This window comes from Zonotrichia leucophrys, chromosome 1 (genome assembly GCF_028769735.1).
Source record: "Zonotrichia leucophrys gambelii isolate GWCS_2022_RI chromosome 1, RI_Zleu_2.0, whole genome shotgun sequence".
Taxonomy (NCBI): Eukaryota; Metazoa; Chordata; class Aves; order Passeriformes; family Passerellidae; genus Zonotrichia; species Zonotrichia leucophrys.
In genome coordinates, this window is record NC_088169.1 from 17,610,026 (window position 1) to 17,635,910 (window position 25,885).

The window sequence follows — 25,885 nt, forward strand, 5'->3', positions numbered from 1 at the left end:
TTTATGGCTGCACTTTCCTAAAGTAGTTTGTGAATATGTGCCTTAGAAATGCTGACAGCAGAATTGGTGTCACTCTATGTCTTCCTCGATGAGACACTGGCCACTGCTTTGTGAAAAGTGAAGAATTTCCTAAGATTGTAATGTGCAAATGTGTTTTCAAACCATTTTCAATAAATTGTGTTATTTGGAAGTGTTTGGGTGCCTGCTAAAGAATCATGATACCAATTGTGAACTTTGGAGTTAAAGAAAGAATTCATCATTTAGTCATGAACTGTGCTTGCTTGTAAAGAAGGGAAGCAGCATGCAAGTTTGGATGGAACTGCAGGGTGGGTATTGCACTTCACTGACTCTGTGGACAGAGTGTTTGTTACTGAGTGTCTGCACTCCAGTGCTGCATCTCAGCAGTGTGGGTTCCTGTTTCACTGTCAGCTTTACAGGTGAGCTCCTTTAGCACCTGCCTAACATATTTAATGTGTACCCCAAAGTTGAGATTGCTTCCCATTATGTAACTTCTTGGAGACAGAACCTGCATGTGCACGTGGGTAATGCCTGCAGAGTTTGGATCTAGTGAGGAGGATTTGCTTGACCAAACAGACAGTTCCTCCTCAGGGAGCTCTTGTGGGAGGGTGGGCCAGATGCTACATTATGTTGCTGTTTTTCTGAAGATAATAATATCAGACAGAGTGTGATTGTTGGTTCAGAGTAGTACCAAAAAAGGCTTACTGTGACCTAAGATTCATGGGACTGGCATACTACTTCTGAAATCCTCTAGAGGCATCTAAGCCCTGGCTTTCCAGGAAGACACTGGAAGTTTTGAGCAATACCTTAAAAGCAGAGGTTGAGTTTTCTGCAAAAACCTGTGTAAGCAGGAATTGCAGCCCAAAACTAAAGGAAGTTTTCAGGAGAGAAAAGGCAGTTGTCACTAATCATAAGGGCAGGGTCTTGCTGCCCAAAGTGATGTGGAGCATGATAAGGGAGAGTCAAGTGTAGGTGCAACAAATGATTGACCAACCTGAGCTAACCTCCTCAGGAGAGCTGTTACAGCTGCCATGGCAATGCAAATGAAAATTCCTCCCCAAACTCTGTGTGCATCAATGACAGGAGGGAGTGTGATTACAGCCTAGAGGACTTCTGAGCTGGCAGCAAAGCCAGATCAGCACAAGAGAACAGGGGCTGTGGAAACCTGTGTGGGACTGGCTGAAGTTCATTTCCCTCAACTTTGCTGTCTGCATATGTGAGGTGAGCAAAATGTGCTGAGAAAGGAGAGTGAGGTGGAGCAGGGGGCAATCAGAATAACACTGTCCTTGGGAGAACACGTGGCCTCTTCCAACATGCTGCAGAAGCTTACTCACTCAGCTTGAGAGGGAAATAAACAAATGATGCAGTTGTTTCTGTACCTAGAACTGAATAACAGCTCATCCTTGCACACAAGTAGAAGGAGGCTTCTTCCCTGGGACATCTGCATGGGAGCTATGGTGCATTTCTCTGCCTCCGCATTTTATCCCATACAGTGCTCAGTTTTTCCCTGCTTGCAAAGTGAATTGGTAGCTGTTAGCTCTGTGATAACCTCCAGACAAACTCTTCCTCTTATCACTTCACCCCGTCCTCACTGTTGATATGGTTGGTATTTGTTCAGGGATTTCTCACATTGTCTCAGGTAGCAGCCTTTGTATTTTTGCTGACAATGAACTTAGTATCTCAGCTATTTCTCCCTTTATTGGCTACTGTCTAGATTTTTCAGAATGTGTCTGAATTGGTAACTAGCATGTGCTAACAAGGTGAAATGAATTGAGAGCTCACCTACAATAATTACATTAAAAGAGTCTGCATATATTCTACTATCCAGCAGGCTCATATTTGTATAGCTGCCCTAAAATGGCTCAGAATATTTACATCAGCATCTATTAGATGTCCAAAGAAAATGTCTGTTGCCTCAGTTGGAAATTCCCTCCGAATAGCAATTCCAGAAATCCTGATTTTCCAGTCTCTAGTTGATTGTCTTAATTTTATCTGTAAAGATTTTTTAACTTTTTTTTTTTTTTGTTTTAATGTGAATTAACTTTTCATGGAACACAGAAGTGGGCCAGTTCTATTGTTCTTTATTCCTATAAAAGTAAGTCATCTTGAGTACTGTCTGGTTTCTTGCTCTCTAAAACACCTCAGGGACTGCAGGATTTAACATCCTACTGTGACCTAGCTGACCTACTGCTGGAATAAACTCTATTAAAATGTCTTTCATCTTGTAAAAATTGTGTACTTTAATCTTTAGACTTTGATGGTTTGTTTGTATATGAAATATTTTCCCTGCTTGTAACATTCTAATTCATTTGAAGAAATTGGTTGCCTTTTTGGACTCCTGGTAACCTGTTCTCACAAATTTGGATCAGAGCCTAGAAAACCAGTTTTTCCTGAAGTGTGGACAACATTCTGTATTTCAGGAATGCTCCTGGAAAGGTAGGGCTATTTTTTCTACTTCTATGGACCCTCAGTTAATAATTTAAGGAAGGTTGGGAGATGCTAGTGAAGTTCACAGTAGCATCCTTTGGATAACCTAAGGACTGACCCAAGTCTTGGGTTAAGGCATAATCCTAGACTCCATCTATTTAAAGGAATAGCCAGGATAGTCTGCTCTGAGCTTCTGCATAACAGATCCTCATTCAGTAGCAGCTTCAATAATCCCTGATTTCACAGAGTCAATCTGAGCAATAAAAATATGACCTCAGGTGTCTTTTTGTTTGAATATCACTTGTGCTACCTTTGGAACATGGTCCTCATTGCCTAAATACAGATTTGCAATTTGCAGAAATAGTGCAGTTTTGGAGCAAACATTCTCACTACATGTGATTGATTTCCCACAGCAGCTGTTGTGCACCAGAGCTCAGATCCTTTTCAGGAAATAAATTTGAAGATTCATTCCAAAACCTGGTGTAATTCAGTTTTGAACCCACCCAGGGAAGAACACTGCCATAGTATATGTATGGGTTTTGTATTCACCTTCCTATCAGCCTTGTCATTGTTGTGGTTTTTTTGTTGTGATTGGTTTTTGTTTGTTTGTATTTTTTATTGTTGAAAGCTTCCTCAAGGTTCCACACAGGCACCATGTTCTGAGTTACTGGGGATGTGTTTTCATGTAAGACCAGAAACCAGGCAGCACAGTCCTGGTCTAAGTGTCCTACTTGTGTGATGGGACACTGCAAAATACAGCATCACAGACAGTCCTTTGGGCCTTGTGGGCCATGCTTGTATCGCACCTGCACTGCTAAATATTGATGCCTATGTGTGAGCTACCCACCACAGGCTCCTTTTGTCCTCAGCAGATAAACCACGAACTTTTCAAGTCAGCCTTAGCAGATCAGATGAATTGCCTGTGGGTATTGCTTCTTTCTTGGCATAAACCTTAAAAAAGAGCCCAGCCCAAATGGCTAAGATACATAGATTGGGTCACATGATTCTATTCCTTACAGGTGTAGGTGCTGAACTGGGAATCAGTCACTACTTGTTATCATATTGCAAAAGTTCCATACCTTCTCAGTGATTACTCATGTGCAGCTCCTCACAGCACCAACTCCATCTTCTTCTTCACAAAGCAACCAAACTCCAGCTTTCTTCACAGCACAGACAACAAACTCCAACTCTCTTCACATTCAGCTAATCCACTCTTTTGTGGCACTCTTCTTCTTATTGGACACAGCTGTGGCCTATTAAGGGCAGGCCTGTTCCTAGTCTTTGGTGATTGGTACAGCTGTAACTCCTCAGGGGTGAGACTACCTTCTGCACTATCTTTATTTTCTTACATTCTATCCCTCCATAACTACCCTCTACTCATTGTTACTAATCAGCTAGATGTAGCTGGCTCCCTGGTGTTTGGGGGGCTCAGTTGAGCAGTCTCACCCCCAGACAGGCTGAACTTTCTCAGAATACAAAACTCATTCTTCTCTTGGGCCTCAAACCCATTTTTGTGTTAGTCAAAGCCTTGAATGTAGCAACCCTTTCTTGTTGAAGCCCAGCCAGGGGCCTGTCCCTATGTGTCCCCAGTGTAGGTGCTTGGGTAAACATCCCTTTCCCAGGATACTCCCCCAGGACCCAAGAGACATGACCAGTTTCCTTCTGACTTTCAGAAGCAACCAGGCTCCCTCTCCTCTGGGGGCTGCCAACTCCTCCAGGTTAAAGCCAGTTCTCAGTACCAATATTCATGGCTCTCATAATACCAGGGCCATCTGCCAAAATCCCCAGTGGCCTGTGTTGGAAAACCAGCAAGGATGTGATTCTGCAGGTGAAGCAACAAGAGCTTCCTTGAGAGGGAGGGAGGGAGAGCACCTGAGCCCATGTCTTTAGACGGTGTATGAATTTTAAATAGATAATGAAAAAAAGACCAAAACTGTCATTGGAAAAGGAGCCAGAGCACAGGACTCCCATTTCTTAAACCAACGCCATTAAAAAGAGGCTTTCTGATTTTGGGCAAGCCAGTCTTGAACCCTTTTCTGTGGGGTGGTGCACCCTAAAATTAACCTGGAAAATGAATGACCCAGTATGGGTGGACCAGTGGCCCCTGGAAGAAAAGAAAATTAGTGTTCTGGAACATTTAGTGAAAGAACAATTGCAGAAAGACCCCATTAATCCAACAAACAGTTCCTGGAATCCCCCAGTGTTTGTTATTCACAAGAAAACTTCTAATTGGAGATTACTTCATGATTTTAGAAGGTCATCAAGGAAATGGGACCACTTCAACTTGGACATCCCTCTCTTTCAACGATCCCAAGAGAGTGGCCACTTTTAATCATTGATTTGAAGGATTGGTTTTTCAACATTCCACTTCATCCAAAGGATGCTCCTCAACTTCCCTTTTCAGTTGCAAGTATCAACAGCCAGGAGCCTTTACAAAGATACCACTGAATAGTTCTTCCTAAGGGACTAAAAAACTTGCCCACTGTCTGTACAGGAAGGAGTGACAGCACCTTCTCTCTTTTTTCTCCCCTATGGATGGAAGTTGCTGCATCACTGCTTCATCCATCCAGTTATTGTCCTTGCTGGCTTGTAAGAGCCTGTGCCAGTTTGTGCTGCTTTTAGTACCAGCCTCAGGCACCAGCTTATTGTCTTTTCCTCTGATGGATATGCTACTCATCATCTGTCCTACTCAGGATTTTCATTTATTTTATCCCAAAAAGGGATAGAAGGAAGTCTGTGCACATAAAAGTAAACTCAGCAAAGTTCCAATACCTGGAAGAGCTTGAACTATTCTTAACATACCTGCCTAATAATATGCCTTGGTTGAGTCTAGGTTTGAGAAATTGAAAAGGCATCCAAAATTTTGAACAGTCAAAACAATGACTTCTAAGGCTTGTGGCTGGCTAATGTACTTCCCCTGTGTTTAGTCTTGGGGGCATAATGTGCCATTTTTACAAAGTTTGGACAGTGCTAGTGTGTAGTTGATTTTGAAGCAGGTTAACAATTTAAAGATTGTTCTGTGTATGTTATCTTACTGCCAAATTTTATTTACAAACTTACTGGGATATCACTCTTGAGAATATCTCCTTTCAATTTTACATGAACTTTAAGAAAGAAAGGTTTTGACCCACAAAGATTTCTCTCCAACTCACTGAAGATACAGAGCTCTCTTGGCTACACAAAGTCAGGCAGCAGTGTAATATTGTGAGCAGGAGAGAATCAGACCTCCTGAGGGGCAGAATCTAGGAGATTTGCTACTCACATAGCTAAGTGAATTAGGGATGAGACTATAAATGTAATGATCTGATCTTTACTCAGGGTAATGCAGCTCTGACTTTGCTGGGAAACAGAGACATGATTGCTTATTAATTTGAGAAGTGTGTAGAAGAACTCCTGGGATTGTTTTATTTGAGAATTTTGACAGAAAGCTTACTAGGGTGGGTCAAAGGAATCACACAAAGGTCATGCTTGTGTGCTTTTTATATTGTTGCAATGCTGCAAATGTAAAAGTTCAACCAGGATCATAGCTTAAAATATGACTGTATAAAGTAAAAATCTAGGTACAAATTAAAATGTGCCTGTGGCAGTCCTCTGAAACTGCTTTTCCCAAGATGATTTGTTCAACATCTGTTTGTCATCTCATTGTGTGAGAAGAATATGTGAGTGTGAAAAAGATAAAAGACCCTTACCCAGTCTGGTTGTTTTCTTTAATGGTATGGAGTCTTAATTTACAAGGCTGCTAATTCATATCATTTTTGTTTCTACTGTACAGGCTTAAACAATTCTGGTAATATTTGCTGTAGTGTTCAGGAACATGAACTTGACAAAAGAATGAGTTTCTGCTGCTATCTGAACTAATACCCTCTGATTTGCTGACTTTTTACACATGGGTTAACACTTTGTGAATTTAGAGGAGAAGCAAACTTGATGGCAGATGTACCTGTGTCCATGAAATGGAAATACTTATTTAGAAGTGTTTTTACAAGCTTTTGGGTCATCTGAAGGAGAGCTTCTGTACTTGAGATTTAGTTTGCTGTTCCCAGCAATATATCTTGATCTAATAAAAACAAAACTTCACCCCAAAAATCCCTATCCCTCTGCAGAGCCTTCCTGTTCTCCAGGAGATCAACACTCCCTTTTGCACAGCTTGGTGTCATCTACAAACTGACTGAGGGTGCACTTGATTTCCTCACCTAGATCATTGATAGGGCTATTAAATAGGACTAATAATGAGCCTTGGGAGACCCCAGTGGTGGCCAGCCACCAGCTGGGATTTTCTCCATTCACCACCACTCCCTGGGCCCAGCCATCAGCCAGTTCTTAACCCAGTGAAGAGGGAGAGCAGCACAGGCTGCCAGCTGCTCCAGAACAATGCTGCGAAAGATGTGAAAAAGTGTTTGCTGAGCTCCAGGGAGACACATCCACAGCCTTCCCTTCACCCACCAGGCAGGTCACCTGGTCATAAAAGGAGCTCAGGTTGGTCAAGCAGGACTTGCCTTTCCTAAATGCTGCCTGTGCTGGCTGGGCCTGATCCCTGGCTGACCCGTGTGTGCCACATGATGGCACTCGAGATGAGCAGCTCCATCACCTTTCCTGGCGCTGAGGACAGGCTGACAGACCTGCAGTTCCCCGGATCCCATCTGTCCCCAGAGACCTGTGAGCACAGCAGCGGCACCGCAGGTCACTAACCACTCCTCTGGATTGCAGGGTGTCTTTCTGCTCCCCATCCTTGTCTACCAGCTCACAGGGCCAGTTGCCTGGAGAATAACCTGACTTTCTGTTGAAGACTGAGACAAAGAAGGCATTTTTCAGCCTTTCTATCTCAGTCCTTTTCTCACCCTTGGTTACAATGTTCGCCTCCACATCTAACAAAAGATGCAGGTTTTCCTTAGCCCTCCTTTTGTTGTTAATGCATTTATAAACCCACTTTTTTATTATCTTTCACAGCAGTGGCCAGATTGAGTTCTAGCTGAGCTTTTGCCTATCTAATTCTCTCTCTACATGACCAAATGACATTCTTGTACTCTTCCTGAATTGCCTGCCCCTTCTTCCAAATACCATAAACTCTCTTTTTCCTCCCTGAATTCAAGGGAAAGCTTCCTGTTTAGCCAGACTGGTTTTCCTCAGTGGCTTATTTTTTGGCACATAGGGATGAGCTGCTCCTGTGCCATCAAGATTTCCTCATTTAAAGTATGTCCAGCCTCCATAGACCCCTAAGGGCTGTTTCCCAAGGGACTCTCTGAACCAGTGTCCTGAACAGCCCAAAGTCCACCCTCTGGAAACCCAAGGCAGAGGTTTTGTTCCCATTCATTACTTCCAGCTTCAGGTGTCCAAAGGCAACATTTGTCCTTATCCTTTCAGCTAAGCTGTAAATGGTAGGAAAAATTTATGCTGCAGTGGCATTAAGAACTTAATTGCTTTAAAGGTAAATTAGCATAAAGGACCTTCTACTGCCAGCTTACAATTAAAGATTTGTATATTACAGTGAATCTGTAACACAGGACTGAGGTGCTGCCACAGGATAACCATTTTAGATGCCTGAATTACTAATTATTTAATAATGAATTTATTTATTAAGAATTTAATTCCAGAACATAACCCAGAATTTCCCCTCCCCTTCTGAGATGAAATATCCCTATTTGCTTCCTAGTTTCAATTTCTTCTACTAAATAAAAAAGTCTTATTGCAAGTGAGTTTTTTAAAAAATGATGTGAGCTGGTCATATTCTTTGTAGGGAATTTCTTATTAGGGGGAACCTGGAACATTTTTGCTTTCACATAGTCTGGTTGTCTTTACTACCCGCTGGGGATTTTGATATTTATTTGTAGGAGAATCCAGTCTGAGAGTAAAATATATGATTCTGCTCTTTTATATGCTGTTTTCTTTAGTCATCTAGAAATGGGCAACATAATGACACATTCTTCTGAATTTGCATTTGATTTCAGTCACTGCCTCTAAGCAAAATATTTTAGCTTCAGTTTATTTCCCACAGTCAAGGAGACTAGAATCTCATTTTGGCTTAATTGAAATAAAAATGCTATGGAAAATGTGAAATGGTACTCCCTAGATGTAAAATCCTAGCCTTGCTGAATTCAAACACTGGCTAAACCTACTCCACAGTTGCCCTGGTCCACTTCTAGTGCAATTTTCATTAAACACGAGGTCAATACTGAATCTCTTTCCCATGCTACCAATGGCGACTCTGCAGCTGAGGTGTTGTTTTTATTTGTGCCCAGTGCTCTAGACAGATGTGGGAGATGTGTGCTTTGGAGCACACTAAAGCCCTTTTTAAGCCCTTTTAAAAAAAAATTCTCACTGCCATCAGAGATGAGGGGTGAGCCCCAGAGCAGTGATTTCAGGCCAGAAGTGCTCCTACCAAGGCTTGCTTTGGAGCAGTGTAGCCAATGCAATTGCCCAACTCACTGGTGTCCTTTGGCAGCAGTAACTGCCTTTTACCTTGGCATTTCTAACCTATTTCCATGAAGTTTGGAGGAATTCAACATTTCTGACACAAATGTTTTTTGTTGCACTTGTTTGAAAATTTCCTAGAAGTTGTTAGAACTGACAAACTCAGGAAGGGATAGGGAAAAATGCTGCAGTCACAGAAACAATTTTTTTCTTATAAAAACAAGACAAAAATTATTATAATGATTGTATTTTTTTACCCTTCCAAATCTCTTACTACAATCCCAGCCTTATGGCATGTCAATGTGACAGAGCTCTTATCATAAAGACCCTATAATCTGTTTTAAAAAGATAGACAGTAGAGATGAGCAATTCTGAAGTGTTTAATATATCACTTTAGAAAAAATTATGGTTTTGAATTGGAGTCCAGAAGCAGCCTACTGTCATGTATGCTTATAATAATTTCTACTTAGTGCAGATTTGAAAGTCCAAATATTGAATTTGGTTATGTGTAACATATTTGGGGGAAAAGAATATTTTAAAAAAATTGCAAGTGTTAGTCTACCCTATGTAAAACTATATCCCAAAGGCCAAATTACACTATAATGTTACTTAACAATGCAATGAGCTGTAAAACAGGCAATTTTTATGCAGCTGAGCCCTCAAGCTTATTCTTCCTTCTAAGGCACTGCTTTCTTACTGTGGAAAGAAACAAGTGAATAATATACATTGCCTTTTTTAATGTTCATTATGCTACTATCATTTTTGAACAGGGAGGACAATGAGATAATCTAAATGATATAGATCACTTGTTTTCTTCCCTAATAGGAAAGATAATGAATGTCTTTGTTTGGATGGTTTTATTGCCTGCAAGATAATGAAATAGCCCAGCATGGATTTCATTAGACTTTCTCTAGTCTCACTATGATAGACCCATTAAGAAGCCAGATCTCCTCTTTGATATAAGTGGAACCAGATACTACAAAGATTTTAGCACACTGTAAAAACCTGGGCATGAGTGTCACCAAAACTGGTGGGTCTGTAGATCAAGGCTGGCTTTGGCCAGGAGAGACACAGAAGCAATTTATCACAGTGAAATAGCTCATGGTGACAAAAGTATGATGCTAAGAGGGCTTTGGCATTTAAACTTGTCACTATTCACAGGGCTCAGGGTCAGAGAGCATGTGCTGCTTAAATATCCAAATCCTTGCTCTTGTTTCATCTGGTGGCTTTCAGGGATGGGGCGCAGAGCTCACAGCCTGTCCTGTCACCCGCAAGCCAGTCCTATGGAGAGACCTGTGCATCAAGGCAGCTGCAAGGAAGGACTCCTTATGGCATCAACTGGGGAGCATTTCAGCCACCTGGGGCTGGAAAAGAGAAGGTTTTAGTGTCCTTCAAACAGCCATATTGTCTGTATTCTCATCCCAAGGATGAAAGGAAGAGACTTGGACTAGAGGGATCAGAGACATATGAGCCCCATGAAGTTCTTTTCTGCTAAAGCTTAATTTTCTTATAGAGATCAGCTGCATTTTTTATTTCTGCAAGGATGACAACAAATGCGTGTTGGAATAAGACCAGGAAGACACACTGTATGAAAGCAAAAATAACCCCTATTTGATTCTTACATGAATAGGAGATGTTTGGGAGCTGGAAGTAAGATAAGCCAGAGGGTAAGGTTATGCAGTGACTTAAAAAACGTGTCCATTTTTTGTATTTTTCTTTTCTTTTCTTTTTTTCTGTTCTTTTTTTTTTTTTTTTTTAACAATCGTTCATTAGGAAAAAGCCTGACACTGTTCTAAGGTTTAATGTATGCCTTTTGGATGGAAGGGATCAGGAACCGTAGGAGGCCACACAGAGACGAGTAGCAGTAACTAAAATAAAAGGAGATGAAAGCTGAGAAGAATTGGAAGGCATCAAGTTAATGGGCTACACTGCAGTGGATGTTTTATCATTTCTTTCTTTTCTTCTTGTGATCTCTGCCACAGATAATTACTAGCTCCCATCAGTGATTATTTTCTTGTATCAAAGTGTTGTAACAATGCTCCAAATAAAAAAAATTGGCAACAAATCTAAACCAACCCAGTGTAGGGAAAGAAGTTACTGACACTGCTTGCTGGAGTTTCCTTCAGGAGACCCTTACACTCCCTAAAGCCAGGTGTGCCTGCCTGGGAAGAGAATCACAGGTGTGATTCTCTGGGCTTTTATTTCCTGAGGTTCCTTCTTTGCCATGGAACAAATTATGAGAGGGCTCTCAGCCAGACTTGACCACAGCACTACTAACATCATTTGAGATGCAATTTGAGATGAAGGGAGGAAAGTGGGTTTCTGTCCTCCCTCCCTCTCCTTATACTTGTCTGAAATGGGATTAACCCTTTGCTACATCTGAAATCACAGCAGCAGTTTTCTAAAGGTGGCTGTGGAGCAGTCCTTGCACCATGGCTTTTCCCCAGGATATGTGTCAGCTAAAAACCTGCTCTGAAAGAAATCAGGTTATCTGATAGCTAGTATAGATTGAAACAATATTTCAGATTTTCAACCTATTTTGTGAAGAATGAATTCTCAGCATTAAGTGTGGCTCCAGGTGTTTCATGGCTCCTTTCCCACCAGTGCAGACAGGGAATCTGAAGGGAGGTGGTGCAGTTCTGGCAATGCCTGTCTTCATGACTGCTATGGACAAGGAGCAGACACGTCAGGGGCTCTGTCTGATGGAGCAAAATAGCAGGAATGCCAGGTTGGACTGCTGGCTGAGCTTCTCATCAGTCACAGCTCTGCGTGTCTGATTCAGTATTGTACAATGACATCTGCTTTTTAAGAACACTAAAGCTAAATTATATTGAGATTAAACTAAGAGAATTGCCTGTCTGTGAGCTGCATTCTAATGCTTTCCCTATGTCTGGCCACTTTCCATGCAAATTTATGTCGATTTTTTACAAAACATGACTTAATTCATGTTTGAATTGCTTTTGCTGGAGTTTTTTTCATGCATTTTCAGGATTCAGATTCACAGGAGAGGAGACATAGGAAATAAGCTAGCCTTCTTCCTTAACAGGGAGATATTACAGGGAAACCTAGTATGAATAAAGACTGGAGATTACTTTGTTCACCTCTCAGTGTTTGTATGTCACAGCATTTCCAGCCCAAACGTTTGACAACTACTGAAATACAGCAGCACTTGTTGTGTTTTCCACATTTCTCTCTCTCTCTCCTTTTTTTTTTTTTTTTTTTTTTTATTTTTATTACTAGGACTAAATTTTGGCATCAAAGAGATGCTCTGGGGCACAAACTTGTGCTAAGAATTTGCACAACATAAGTTGAGGCTGAAGACAAATCATTCCTGCTGGAATACCTGTGATGATTTCAGAGGTGATTGCTCCCCCAGGTGGAGCAAATATGAGGTCTTTTTGTCTACCTCAGGGTAAAGTAAGCCAGAGCAGGTTAAATTGTCTTCTAGTGAATATTTAATCAACATAATGTCGGTACAGGATTGATTAAGAGCTCCACTCAGTTCTCCTCACTGGGACGGAGAAGTGTTCATCTCCAGCAGGGAAGTGACAAAAAATGGTTCAACAGTCATTTCTGTAGACATGTATGATCATGGTTGTATTTCCCTTTGAAGGAAGGCCCCACTCAAGGAGATGAGTAGAAAGATTTTGAAGACAGTCCTTCAAAGGCTGGATTTCTCAAGTAAGAAACGAAAAGAACAACCAAGCCCAAACCCACAGCAAGTCAGATAATAAAATGTTCAATTTTATTTCTTCCCCAGTGGCCTGAAAAGATTACTAGAAAGATCATCAAGGTCTGCTCTGACAGCTATTCCTAAGCTCACTCAGACTTAAATGGGTTAGGAGAGAATTCCCTCAGGCATAGTGGTGGCAGGGTTATTGATGGCTTCATTGCCTGGTTAGATAAATCTTGGTTGGTTCTTCTGTTGTGGGCTAGGAATAGTCAGCACACATGCTAGAAGAGGAGAGGATTAATAAAATTAATGTGTTTATTTTGCCTCACTGACATTTTAATATGTATTGATTAGAATTCTGCTTTTATAAGAAATATTAATCGTTTGCTGTCACTCACAGCAGTATTTTCTCCTGCCTTGTGATGTGCCACATCCTCTGCTTCCTTCTAGTCCCTGTTCTTCCCCTTGTCCTGGAGTTCCTCATTGCACTCAGGAACCTCTGGGACTGCACTGAAATTTCTCTCTGTCTTTTACTGAGGGAATTTTGTCCACATGGAAACCACCTTGGAGAGGTCTCACACTGATATGTGTGAGAACCTTCAGAGAATATGGCCTAGAACCACCACCTGGGTGCTTGTCTTGAGATAAAATCATAGAATGGTTTGAGCCAGACCTTTGAAGGTCATCTAGACCAAACCCCTCTGCAGAGAGCAAGGACATCTTCAACTAAACCAGGTTGCTCAGAGCCCTGGTCAGCCTGACCTTGAGTGTTTCCAGGGATGAGCCATCCACCATCTCTCTGGCCAACCTGTTCCAGAGCCTCACCACCTTCACAGTCAAGACTTTCCTCCTAATATCTAATCAAACCCTTCCATCATTCAGTTCAAAGCCATTACTCCTTGTCCTATCACTACACATCCTTATAAAAAGTTCCTCCCCAGCTCTCTTGTAGCCCCCTTTAGGTACCTTCCCCTTTAGGAAGGTGCTATAATGTCACCCCTGAGCCTTCTCTCCAGGCTGAGCAACTCCAGCTCTCTCAGCCTGTCTTCATGGCAGAGGTGCTGCTGCCCTCTGGTCATTTTTGGCCTCCTCTGGACTCACTCTGGCAAGCTGATGTCCTTCCTGAGTCAGGGAACTCAGAGCTGGGTGCAGTATTCCATGTAGGGTCTCAAGAGCACAGAGCAGAGGGCCAGGAGCCCCTTCCTCACCCTGCTGGCCACGCTGCTTTTGATGCAGCTCAGGCCACAGGGCTGCAAAATGCTGAATGCAGCCAAACTAGATATAATATTCATCCCATAATTCTAAAAGCGTAATTAAAGGCAAGGAACTAGATGGGGAATGGTATAAAACAAAATGTAGATTTGCCATCTCCTGACAATTGATCCTGTCAGTCTAACTTAGCCAGCTCATGTCCAGCTTTCCTTTGAATGCTGCTGATTGCCCTGACCCAGGTGCAGCACCTTGCACTTGGCCCTGTTTGACCTCATGAGGTTCCCATGGACCCAGCTCTTGAGTTTTTGGTCCCTTGGCTCCTCTGCCCCAGCCTCTCTTCTTCCTGCCCCAGGCCTAGGTCTGAATCTGCTGTGCCTGGCCAGTCTTTTTATTTCTTGTTATTTTGATTTGCAGCCCTTATTCATAAAGAGCTGGTCCCTCCCTTGGATTGCTTGAGGGCCACCTGAGGTACAATTAAGTACAAATTCTTTGTTTATCCCAGGTAGGTCCCAAATGACTCAGAGCAGCTGTTCAGGGGAGTTTCCCAGAGCTCCTGCATGCTGAGAAGTTTCCTGGATTGCATCAGTGAGGGAAATGGGCGCACTGTCCTCAGGGAGGGCTGTACCTCTGGGCAGTTCAGCTGTCAAACACTTCAGAGCATCTGTGACTGTCTGAGGACTGTGAAGCTTAGCTGAGTTTAGCTGGACCCTGTGGGAAGCACAGTTCCAGTTTCTGATGCTAGCTTCCACTTTCTACTGCATTTTAAGTACCCCCTCTGAAGCAAAGGGTAAGAAAGTGAAAATAATTGTCCTGGAAAGTTACATGGCTAAGCAGTATCCTGTTCACTGCTTTGATTCTTGGAAATGGTTATACTCTTTTTGATAACATTTTCTGGAAAAATTAGTCAAAATTAGATATCACATATGGACAATTTCAGTTCAGACAGATGAAGCTGTGCAAGGAATATCTAGATCAAAAGCAGATTTTCTAATAAGAAAAGTCCAGCCACTTTCCTAACAGGCAGCACTACAAAATTTGCTATGACTAATCCTTGGTATTGATTTTGTTGGCTCGTTGTAAAAAGACAGTTTGTCTGACTCCAGTAATTAAATTTAGTTAATTAGAATAAGTTGCTGTGCCATTTGTCAGGATCACTGCTCACTTGCCTGTTTTCTTGTTCCATGCACAGGTTCTCTTCTGCTGTCCCAAAGACCATCAGACCATGCAATAAAGTTCCCACAAACTGACACTCTCTTTTTATATCTGAAGTTGTCTCTTTTCAGTAGCTGAGCCAAGCATTTAATAACCATATTGCATGATTTTCAAAACTTCCAATACAAAATGTTTGCAAAAATATATTTATTGTCTAGCAGACATATATTGTCTCTATCTAACTGGGATATTTTAACTATGGTTCCACTAGTGCTGAGTGTCACCCAGTACCTGAGTGTCACCTCATTTCAAGAAGACAATCTCTCTTCAGTGGGTGTTTGCAGTTACACAGTGAGTCCAATACTATGGAGAAATACTTCAGAGCAGATGAGATGGAGGGGCCTAGGATTTGTAACCTTGTCACAGAGCGTCTTAAGCTGTTCTCTGCCTGGACATGCCTCTGTTCTGATGCTGGGTTTAAGAGCTGTCCTTTAAAGGGCTTTTAAAGTGGTGACAGCATAGATTTTTTGCTATTCCTGATTGTCCTGTTTTTCAGTTCTGAAGGCAGTGAGCTGGATTTTTTTCTGAGTACTGTCAATAAGGCTGCACTAAACAGCTCTTAGTATAGGGACAGAGATGGAAGAAGGTCTTTCTCCCTCTGTTTCTCTGCAGGAAGGAGATTAAATCAAAGCATTATTTTGATGTATCTAGAAAATGGGAAACGTTTTGTGTTGCTTACAAAGGGTGATGATGATTAGGAGGGAATTGGAACATTGAGTGCTCAGCTGGAACAGGAACAAAGGAGAGGTGACGAGTCTGCGATGTGTCTCCACACTGAACAATGCAATTCAAGGTCATGAATTCTCTTGCCCCAGCTTTTCACTCCAGCATAATCTTTGCCCTCATCTCCTCTTCCTCCTCCTTCAGGGATTCAGAAACCCTCCTGTATGCCCTACAGGAACCCTGCTCCTTAATAAGGCAAGGCTGGGGACGAGGAGAGCTGCTTTAGGTGCAGGTGGGGATGCACAGCTTGGGTTCTGCCCTTCTGCTCTGCTGCTGAGCCCCAGGAGCTGCTTGTGGAGTCAGGAATCCAGAGGCTCTGGGGCCAGGTTGTGCAAAGGGCAGCTGGGCTGGGCTGTATGCCATGATGCAAGGCAAGGTGTAATGCCTCTGCTCTGAACACTGCATTTCATTGGGGATGATGTGCCTGAGCAGCACTGGGGCTGTTGGGATTACCTTTGTGTAACACCACAGTACAGTCACAATGGCTGAGTGCCTGTAGCAGGCTGGACCTGTTTCTGCCCCTTTCTGTGTGAGTCTTTCAAAACTTAGATGTGCTGGCAAGTCCACTAAGAGTTCTCACAAAAACCCAGGTAAGACATGCTCAAGTAATGCACCTTTGCTGAGGTGCATTTTGGTAATGAAAATACAGCACATGAGATCATTCTGGTCTCAGCCTTACTAGGGGGTCTAACAGGTCCCCTGGTTCTGTCCATACGGGCCTCAGACCAACCACATCACTGGCTTTCCTGAATGAAGTTTTTTTTAAAAGTTTCTTGATGCCAAAAGCAACCTATCCTCACATCAGTCAATGGGGTAATTAATGACTGGCCATGAAAAACAAAGCAAAGACTAGAACTAGAAGCACAGTCTGAGGAAAGGGATGGGGCACCCAAGGAAACTGAGGTTAGTTTCTTACACCCCATGTAAGACCTGTAGCAACCAGCATCCAGAGACCTGCTCGGATGTTTCTGAGATGAAATCAAGCTTCACACACTGCTGGCTTCTCCTGGGCCCTGTAGATGCCCAGGGAAGCTCAGAAGCATGACTGGTAGCTGCTATGGGGTGGTGGCTGTAATAAGACAAGAGCACCTTCCCAGGCAGAATAAACCTCTCCAGTGGCTTGCAAGGCGTACAAGGCACATGGTACCATAATTCCTCCTGCTCAAAGGACAGTTCCACAGAAAAGCTGTGTCAGGTTCCTGACAGACTGGGCCGAGTTGGGCTGATCCCCAGCCTGGAAAGTCAGAGCTGTCTACAAGAATGAAGAAGAAGACTCATTCTCATCACAGCTCCCACAGGACTTGAGCTTTCTTTTTACAGAGCTGTCATCCCTTGGTGCCTTTGGAGCTGGGGTTTAGTTTGCCCTCTGCAATGGGCACTGTCCCACAGGCTCTGAGCAGGGGTGGGTTGGTGACCATGGCAGGATCCACCAACAGTCCCAGAGGAAGCAAGAGAGTGAATCACATCCAGAATGCACCTGGCAGCAGCAGAGAAACTGCTGCAATGTGACTTTGAGGTTCACACAAGACACAGGAGCAGTCAGGACTGGGATGTGACAATGACCAGGGGCCTGTGGTGTAAGTCCAGGCAGGGCCAGGGAAGATCCACATGGTTCAAATCTTAACATCTGTCTTACTCTAAAGGAGTTTTACAGTGTAGTCTTTTATAACAAATATTTTATTTTGATTGGATACTGATAAGGTGAAATATGAATGAATACACACTTAAAAAGTAGGTTTTCTTTTCTACTACTCTTCAGTACTACTGCGAAGTCCAGTATGAAATATTAAGTCTCTGCTCAAATGATGTCATTCTTGAAATAGTAACAAAACATCTTGACCAGATGAAGACCTCTCTCAAACCAAGATCACCTCATTCTTCTTCATCTTTTTTTTTTTTTTTTTTTACATAGAATATTTGCTTTGATAAGGAATAAGGAACAAAATGAGCTGAAAACAATGTTGAACACAGCATCTTGTGTTTCTCCTTGTCTGGAAATAACATTCTCAAGACCTTGGTGAATGCACTTATTTCTGTGTGCCGGCACATGAAGCAGCTCTGGAATAGTTCAAGTGTGGTGGAGAGGATGGCACGAGCAAATTCCTGTAACCCTGGCAACATCTTGTCTTGAAAACCTCCAGCTTCTTCGTTAGCATGTCTTGTTTCCCTTAAATCTAGCAACTAGGTCAAATCCTCTAGTTCTCCAACGTGGGAAGCTAAATGCTCCAGGTGATTATAGAGACACTTGTAAGGATGGCAGTGAGAAAGGCTTTTTGTGCTAGTTGTAAAAAACAAATGTGCTATTGTACTGTGTGATTCACAATTAATGACTCTTACAATCTTTGGCTGGTTTTCCTCCCTTATGTTAATATCTGTGCTTGCTTGTGTGAATGCATTGGAGTAGATTAATATTTGAGTACTTCTTCAAGTTAAAAACAGTTTAAGAATTGCAATATGAATGAGGAAACTCCCTTCTCAGATGTAGAATGAAGAACCATTGAAAAAACGTTGGGGCACAATTTTCCTGGATTTTCTCTGTATATTTCTCTATATAGAGAAGAAGGCATTCTTTAGACTGATCAGATAAAAATGAAAGAACAGATCAATAACAAAAAAAGACAATTTGAAAATCAAGAAGGTTATGATGGTGGAAAAATGGCATTCACTTAGACTTCACAATGTACCTTAAATCAAATAAGAAGTTTATTGAGCAGAATAGGTGCTGAAATAGACATATTCCATCACAGAAAACCTTAAAAATAATTAAACCTTATTGTGTTTTCAAGTGAGCCCAGTAATTCTTAACTTGATGATAAAATATGCCAATTCCCATAAATAAATTTGTATTCAAGATGCTGAATGCAGTCAAACTAGAAACTTAGGCAATATTCATCCCATAATTCTAAAAGCATAATTAAAGGCAAGGAACTAGATGGGGAATGGTATAAAACACAAAGTAGATTTGTCATCTCCTGACAGTAGATTTTGTCAGTCTAACTTAATACTTATCCCTCATGATTCAATTAAATTTTGATAAGAGAGGAGTGAAATAGCTTTAATCTGCCTGGACTTAGATTAAACATTTCCTCACTGGAAATTATTAATAAGGCTGCTGTTTTGTGTGTTAATTTGTATATGATAACTGAGGAAATGTCTGATAAACAAAATGCAAGGGACGAGGGGAACTAATCAGTAGTAGAAAAAAGAAGACCTGAATTCCTTGGGTACTGGATACGGGACTCAGAAATATCTTAGAGTTTGGCAGAAAAAGTAGAAACATGCTGAGGAGTTCTTGGTGGTAACAGCTGGGAGGGAGGAAGAGTACAGGAACAAAAGGATTACTTTAAATCTTGACATAATAAAGAAATAATGACATTATGGAAGTCAAAATTACAAGGTCTCTAAGTAGCTAAAATTCCTGCTGTGATCTGGAGCTCATCTGCTGGAAACAAAGGAAGAAGGAACAAGACCTTGTTGCTGTAAGCAGCTGCAGGGAGAGCAGGTTGGGATGGAACTGTGGGAAGGCCAGCACAGGCCTGTGGCTGGATCAGGCAGAGAGCTTTTAGCAGGCACTGGAAAAGTCTTATTTACCCTCTGAGGACCACTGATGAGGTCCCACCCAAAACACAGCACAATGTTGTGATGATCTGTTCTGTCTGAAGAGGAGTAACTACAGGGGTAAGAAGGAGAGGAGAATCAGAAGAAAGGAAAGCCCATTTTCTGGCAGCTAACCAAAGGACCTCACTGCTTTTAACTGACCTAAATGCTGATACAAGAACTGGAAATAAACCAGGACAAGAATAATTTCCAAGTGGAAATGAGCCTAATGTTCCTAACCAGTAGATGATCACTGATATGAATGAAAAATAAACTTAGATACTTGTCTCTTTATGGAAAAATGTGTGTGACATGGCTAATAGGGATAACAGAAAGCTAGATCTGATGACCCAAGAAAATCCTTTCTCTCTTAATCTCCTGACATGGTCTTATCCTCAGGAAAGGGAGAAGAATTTGCTAAATTCTCTTGTCTTTCAAATGCACATGAAATGGGAAAAGGAGACATAGTTAGTGTCTGTCTGAATATTGATCTAACCAGGTATCAAGTAGTTTGCTTTTTTCTGAAATATTTTTCTCTTAGAATAAGCCAGAGCAGTTTGTTCAAAATACAGTTTCTCAGTCCCTAGTAGTAAGTAGTGAAGAAATACTCTTACTTATTTAATTACCATTATCAATACACTTACTAATACTCATCTATAAACAACTTGTAAAACATTCAAGGGTCTATAAAGAGGAGTGTTATAGTGTATAGAGGTGTGCAGAGGCATTAAATTACAGAAATAGGAACAGGTTGTATAACTGCAGCAATTATTTAGATAATTCCAACTACATGTGCTAAATAAAGGGAGAGTCTTTAAAAGCCTGCTTACTTGTTAGCTCCCTTCTGAGACATCTTATACTCTATATCAAATACAGGATATCCAATATAGAGCATCCAAGACTGAGAGGGCCAAATAGTGAATAGGATGACAATGCCAGCAGGAACTCCTGCCTACTGCAAGAAGTCTCCTGAAAAAGGAAAAGCACAGCAGGAGATGGATATGAGGTTTGCATTTGGCAACATTTATTCCTGAAATCCAGCTTGTTTATGAATCTGCCTCTTGTATTTTAAAAGTTCTCTCATGGATAGCTGTGTTGTTTGCAAAGTGAGATATTGGTATGATGAAAAGAAACAGCATTTATTGAGATTTACAAGTAGCACAAACATTCCTGCTGTTGCTGCAGTTTTCAGAGACTAAGCTGAGACTCAGTTTTCAGAGACTCTGCTTTTAGGTACTTTTTTCCATGCATTTGGAAACAAACCCAAAAGCTGCTTTGTATAGTGGTACATAAGAACTTAAATAACTGTCCTTTTGTATTTATTTTTTTCTCTTTTATGTAGAAAATATTGTGAAATCACTGATACAATTATTTCATTCCTTTGTGTCTATGTAACGTTTTCCACTTGACTGTAAGGGTGTCATTATGGTAAAAGATTTTCTTTTACAAGAAAAAAGCATAAGTACTGATGTTACTTCTGAGAATGATGATAAAATTGTTCGGTTGTGGGGGGTCATATGTGCTGGTAATTACTTTTATCTTTAGAATCGGAAATGACAATCTGAAATCAGAATATCTCATTAGGAGTAATGCATTTTAATTTCTGACAGGTGAAGTATTCCCAAGGAAATGACAGATGTTAGAACTACAGTGAATTACATATGGCTTAAGATACTTCAAAAAGTGCCAAACATTATAAAAATTCCTTAATTGCCTAGAGTAAATCAGTCTTTGCTACTATCCCAAATTTTTACTAGGTGAAAAAAATTGAAGGCTCTGGCAGACTGCTAAAGAAACTATTTTAGCACATTTTGATCTCTTCTTGCCTAACAGCAGCTATCAACACACTGTTTTTTCCTTTGTTTTTAAGTTTACGAAGTAAAATATGTTTTAGATTCAAGAGCTTAGCGATCATTCCCTTTCAGATCAAGGCAGATTTGTGAGATATTGGTATGATGAAAAGAAACAAGTGACATGAGTCTGTATCCAAAGAGGCCTTTTGCTTGTTGGAAAGTTCAGAACCAGCCTCACAAAGAGCTTACATGAAACTTGGGTTGGTCTGAAGTCCATACTCAGGACAAAAGCTAAGCTTGGCTTAATCTGATACCATCATTATTTTTGAGACTTCTGGGCCATTATGTGTATATGAACATGAAGGAATAATGCATTACCTATTCCAGGTGACTGAAATGAAGTAGAATCTGGAGTGGCAAGAGGGAAGCTGGGTCACCAAACAAAGGCTGGGCAAGAAGAACTTTCTTTGATGTCACCTCCAGTCATGTTTTACATGAAGGTCTTTGAACCTGTGAGGATGAAACTTCCCTCAGGCTCTCTGCTTTTATTCCAGAGAAAAAGCAATGAGGAGGCAGTTTTCAGGACAAACTCTCCCCACAGAACTGACTGCCAAAATATCTGCTCAACAGCATGGTGATGTTTGATGCCCATAGTGTTGTGCCATTGCTCTGGAGACCCTTTCACTGATCCCACTGCCATCTTGCTGGCAGGGGATGTCCCATCTGGTCCTCTTGTTTCCTCATCCATGCTGCATTTTACCCCATTTCTCCCTCCCTTTAGGGAGCTTGGATTGTTATATCCCTACATGAGGGATTTTGAGTATTTTTCTCAAGAATTTAGACATATGCTATGGTTTGCCATGTGTTTCACCACCGGTGTTTTTCTGGGAAACAGGCTGTGGATGCCAGCTCCAGATCTGGGTGAGAAGGGTCTCTGAGGGCTTCAGCAGTGATGACTACTGAATCCTTCTTTCCATCTCCAGGATGTGGCACCAGTGTTGTGTCACCCCATGCTAGAACCATCCCACACCAGATTTTTTTGCTCCTGCCTTGTTTCAGAAAGTTTAATGTTCTGTATTTCTCCAGCCCTGCTATCAATGGCTCATCCTGAAAGAGACGGAGTAAAGTGAAGCAGATCTAAAGAGCTGAGGAGTAAACACTCTTCACTCTCTTATGAGGGAAAATACATCTTTATTGCCAGAAAAACATCTAAAAATATGGAGTAGAGAGAAAGTCAAATCCCTATGAAATGCATTAACAAAACTCTTCAAGAAAATCAAGGAGGAGATGTTACTGTCTGCATTCAAAACATAGGAGGAATGCACTTGAAACCCTTGAAATTATTCAGAACCCCTGAGTGTGCTGTGAAAGTGGTGCACAGAGAGATCAAACTCCTACAACAGAGAGGGGAAAGGAGCTCTCCAGAGTGTTTGTGGCAGAATCCTGTTTCTATTTCAAATACTGTTTTGTCAATATGTTTGTGTTGCTGTTGTGCTCAGAAGTGCTTGCTCAGAGAGAGATCCCTGCATGCTGGGTGCTCACCAAAGGCCATCCTTGCCCTCCTCTGGACAATATAACAAGATGACAAGCTTCCCTGGATAGGCATGGATGGGGTGGTAGACAGAGATTGCACAAACAGCAGGTGCCCTCTCCCATGGCAGAGTTTCAGCAGCTGAACTGAAAAAGGCAGCTTGAAAAGGGCAATGAAGTAGGCACAAAATGGAGAAGCTGAGGAGAGGTTTTGTAGAAATAATTATGTGCCAAAGCATTCAGATGTGCTTTAAAAACTCCATCAAAACAATGTTGCCTGCCTTCTTTGCAGTGACAGACGATGAAACATTCAGTGGTGTCAGGTCAGGTATGGCAGTACACAGGGAGAAACAGACTCCATACAGTCTGCTCCTGGGATCTGGGCTCCAAAGACATCAAACAGGTCCTGGGCAGAAACTCATGGACTTCCCTACCATGCAGCACTGCAGAAAAATTTTTCCGACTTAAAATCCAATAAAAAAAATTAAAGAATGCTGTTCTACCACAGGTTCCCTTTCAGCCTTTGTCATTCAGATATCTGTTTTTCTAGGCAGACAGTCAGGAAGCACGTCTGTATTTCAAATAGGGTTCAGTCTCTAGGTATGATCAGTGACAGAAACACACAGGATGAATATACCATTCCCTGTCATTGTTCCTTGAATGCTAGCAGTATTTGGGAAGCTATTGGCAGTGATACAAAAGTATTTTTTCCAGTAAGAAAAGACTATTTCAAATCAGGAGAAAAGTGGCAAATCCAGCAAGCTGACAGACTCTGTGTGTGTGTGTGTGTGTGTGTGTGAGCATATGTGTAGGCAAAATGCAATCAGTGCACAGGGGAGGCAAAAAGACAATACCTTAACCTTGCAGCAACATTCTGAGGGCTGTAGAGAGCATGGTATTTAATTATGCTTTGCCTGCGCAAATGCTTTATCCCCAAATAATCAAATAAACCCTTTAATTTTGTCTTAAGATGTCTAGCCACTCTTCCAGGAGTATCATTTATCATCAAATATACTGGTGCAGATGGAGTAGAAACTATTTTTGAAAAGCAGATCACAGTCAATTGTGAGATCATCTTCTGGCGATGTGTCCCTATTTCTCTTTCTGACCTGCAGACCACCTTCCTTCTCCTCCCTGCTTTTATTTGCTCTCCAAAAGCTAGAACAACTGCTTATTTGGAAAATAGTTTAATGTGGTTTGGCAAGTTAGCAGTGCCAGCTGCTGTCTGCTCTGAAGGTAGATTGACAGCTGTCACTGGGTGAGTCTGTGATCAGCTGGGGTCAGTCTAATGCACAATGTCCATCTCTTGTGCAGTAAAACAAATTCTTTCACCTCCTGGGTGCCGGTGGGAGCTACCACAGGTGCAGGCAGGCATTTAATGACCCTGCTTTCTTGCTAGATCTTGTGCTGGCACTTTTTCATCTGTTCCCAGGGTGCTGTGCATGGCTGCTGTCCCTTATGCATGCAGCTTTGACATTCGCCTTCTGTAAGCTCACAACAAGCAAATACAAAAAAAAACTGTGGAAAAAAGTAAAATTAAAAAGAAAAAATCCACTCTCCCATTGCTGCAGGCAGCATCATCTTGCAGTCATTTTCAGACACACACCAGGCTCCAGCTTAAGGATGACTTATTTTGTTGTTCCCACAACTCTAACAAGAAGGTTGTTTTAAAAACCCATTGCTTTAATGTCTTGAAGCCATTATCAGGCACTGATTACACAGTTACATGCCATCAAGGATGTGATGATCTATGTACATCCTGTGGTCAATTCATTCTCAAGGGTATACAGTGAAAGACTTATCATTCTGTGATTGCCCCCAGCTCAGGCTTCTTCTATCATCTATCATTTGAGCTGTAAGCTTGTTAGAGGAAAGACTATTGTTGCATTGGTTGGAAGTACTATGTGTATCTCAAGAATTAAATTAATAATGTGTTGCATTTGTAAAGACTGAATATGGACTTTGAAAGGCAAAAGAAAATAAAATTATTAAGTAGTACAACTGGTGAATTAAAAATAAGCAAATAAAAAACTATAGCTTAATAAAAACGTAGGTGATCATGTATTTACATAAGAAACACCTCAGCAGAAGAGAGAGAAAATAAGGGGTATCAGATTTGGAGACTATCAGAGCAAATAGTCTGAGAAGGGATTTTGAAAAAGAGTAAACATAAAAGTTAATGTGTTGGGCTTACCTTGGCTAGCTGCCAGGTACCCAGCAACCCCTCCATCAACAGGACAGGGTGACAAAATGTGAAGAAAACTTGATGTGAAAGATGACAATAATAAAAGTGTATCTCTTAATTAGCCTTGTTCCTGAAGAAACTAAGCTCAAACTCTTTTGCTGCAGGGATATGTCAACCATCCCTTATCAATAATTTTCAAACTTGCTGTTAGTTTTAAACAGATTTGCCAGACTCCTGAAAGTCTCAAAGACACTGCATTTCCACTCATTTTCTTACTCCAACTAGAGCTCAGATTATACCATTTTCCAGAGAATCCATGTGAAGAGCCAATGGATGCTCTGTCTGTCTTCAAGGTCCATAGTGAGTTGTGTTTCATGGCTGATTTTCAGCTGTAAAATGCACAGGGTCAAGTCTTCTCCTCTTTCAAGGATTGTCTCCTAAGAAGATTATCTGGCATTAACTACTACTAATAAAAAAACCCAACCCAATTGGCTAATGGCAGTTTTCATCAAAAGTAATATTATTACTTTCTCCCTGCAGTGTTCTGTCATGTTTACTGACATGGTGAGTTCATGCTGCAACCTTCATGCAATTCAACTGCCTACAGAAATCCATTGGAAACTGGGCTCTGCCACTTCTGGAACTAATTCTTGAGCTTTTTTAATCAAAGTAATACTTTCTCTGCAGCAGTTATCATCCACAGTTTTAGTGTGCACTAGACACCACAACTCTTATTCTCACCACTGCTGTTTTATCTGATGGGAAATGTATCTATTTCAACCCAGCAGAAATGTTCCCTTCTTGCTTTTCTATGGCGCAATTTGCTTATGAAAGGGAAAAAACAAACAAACAGAAAAAACTCCAAACCCAAACTTACAGGAGAATTCATTGGTATAATTTAGGGAGGTTTCAGTAAAATTAATGAGGTGCCATTACCAAGGGAACATGGGCTGATTTCTGCATAATTACTGCTATTTGTATAACCACCCCATCCAATGTATTATTTCCACAGGCTTGAAGCAAGAACAAGGCTCCTTTGAGCTGATATGCATGCATAATACATTTGGATGTCCAAGCACCCCCCAGTAGAAGATGAATAGAGACCAG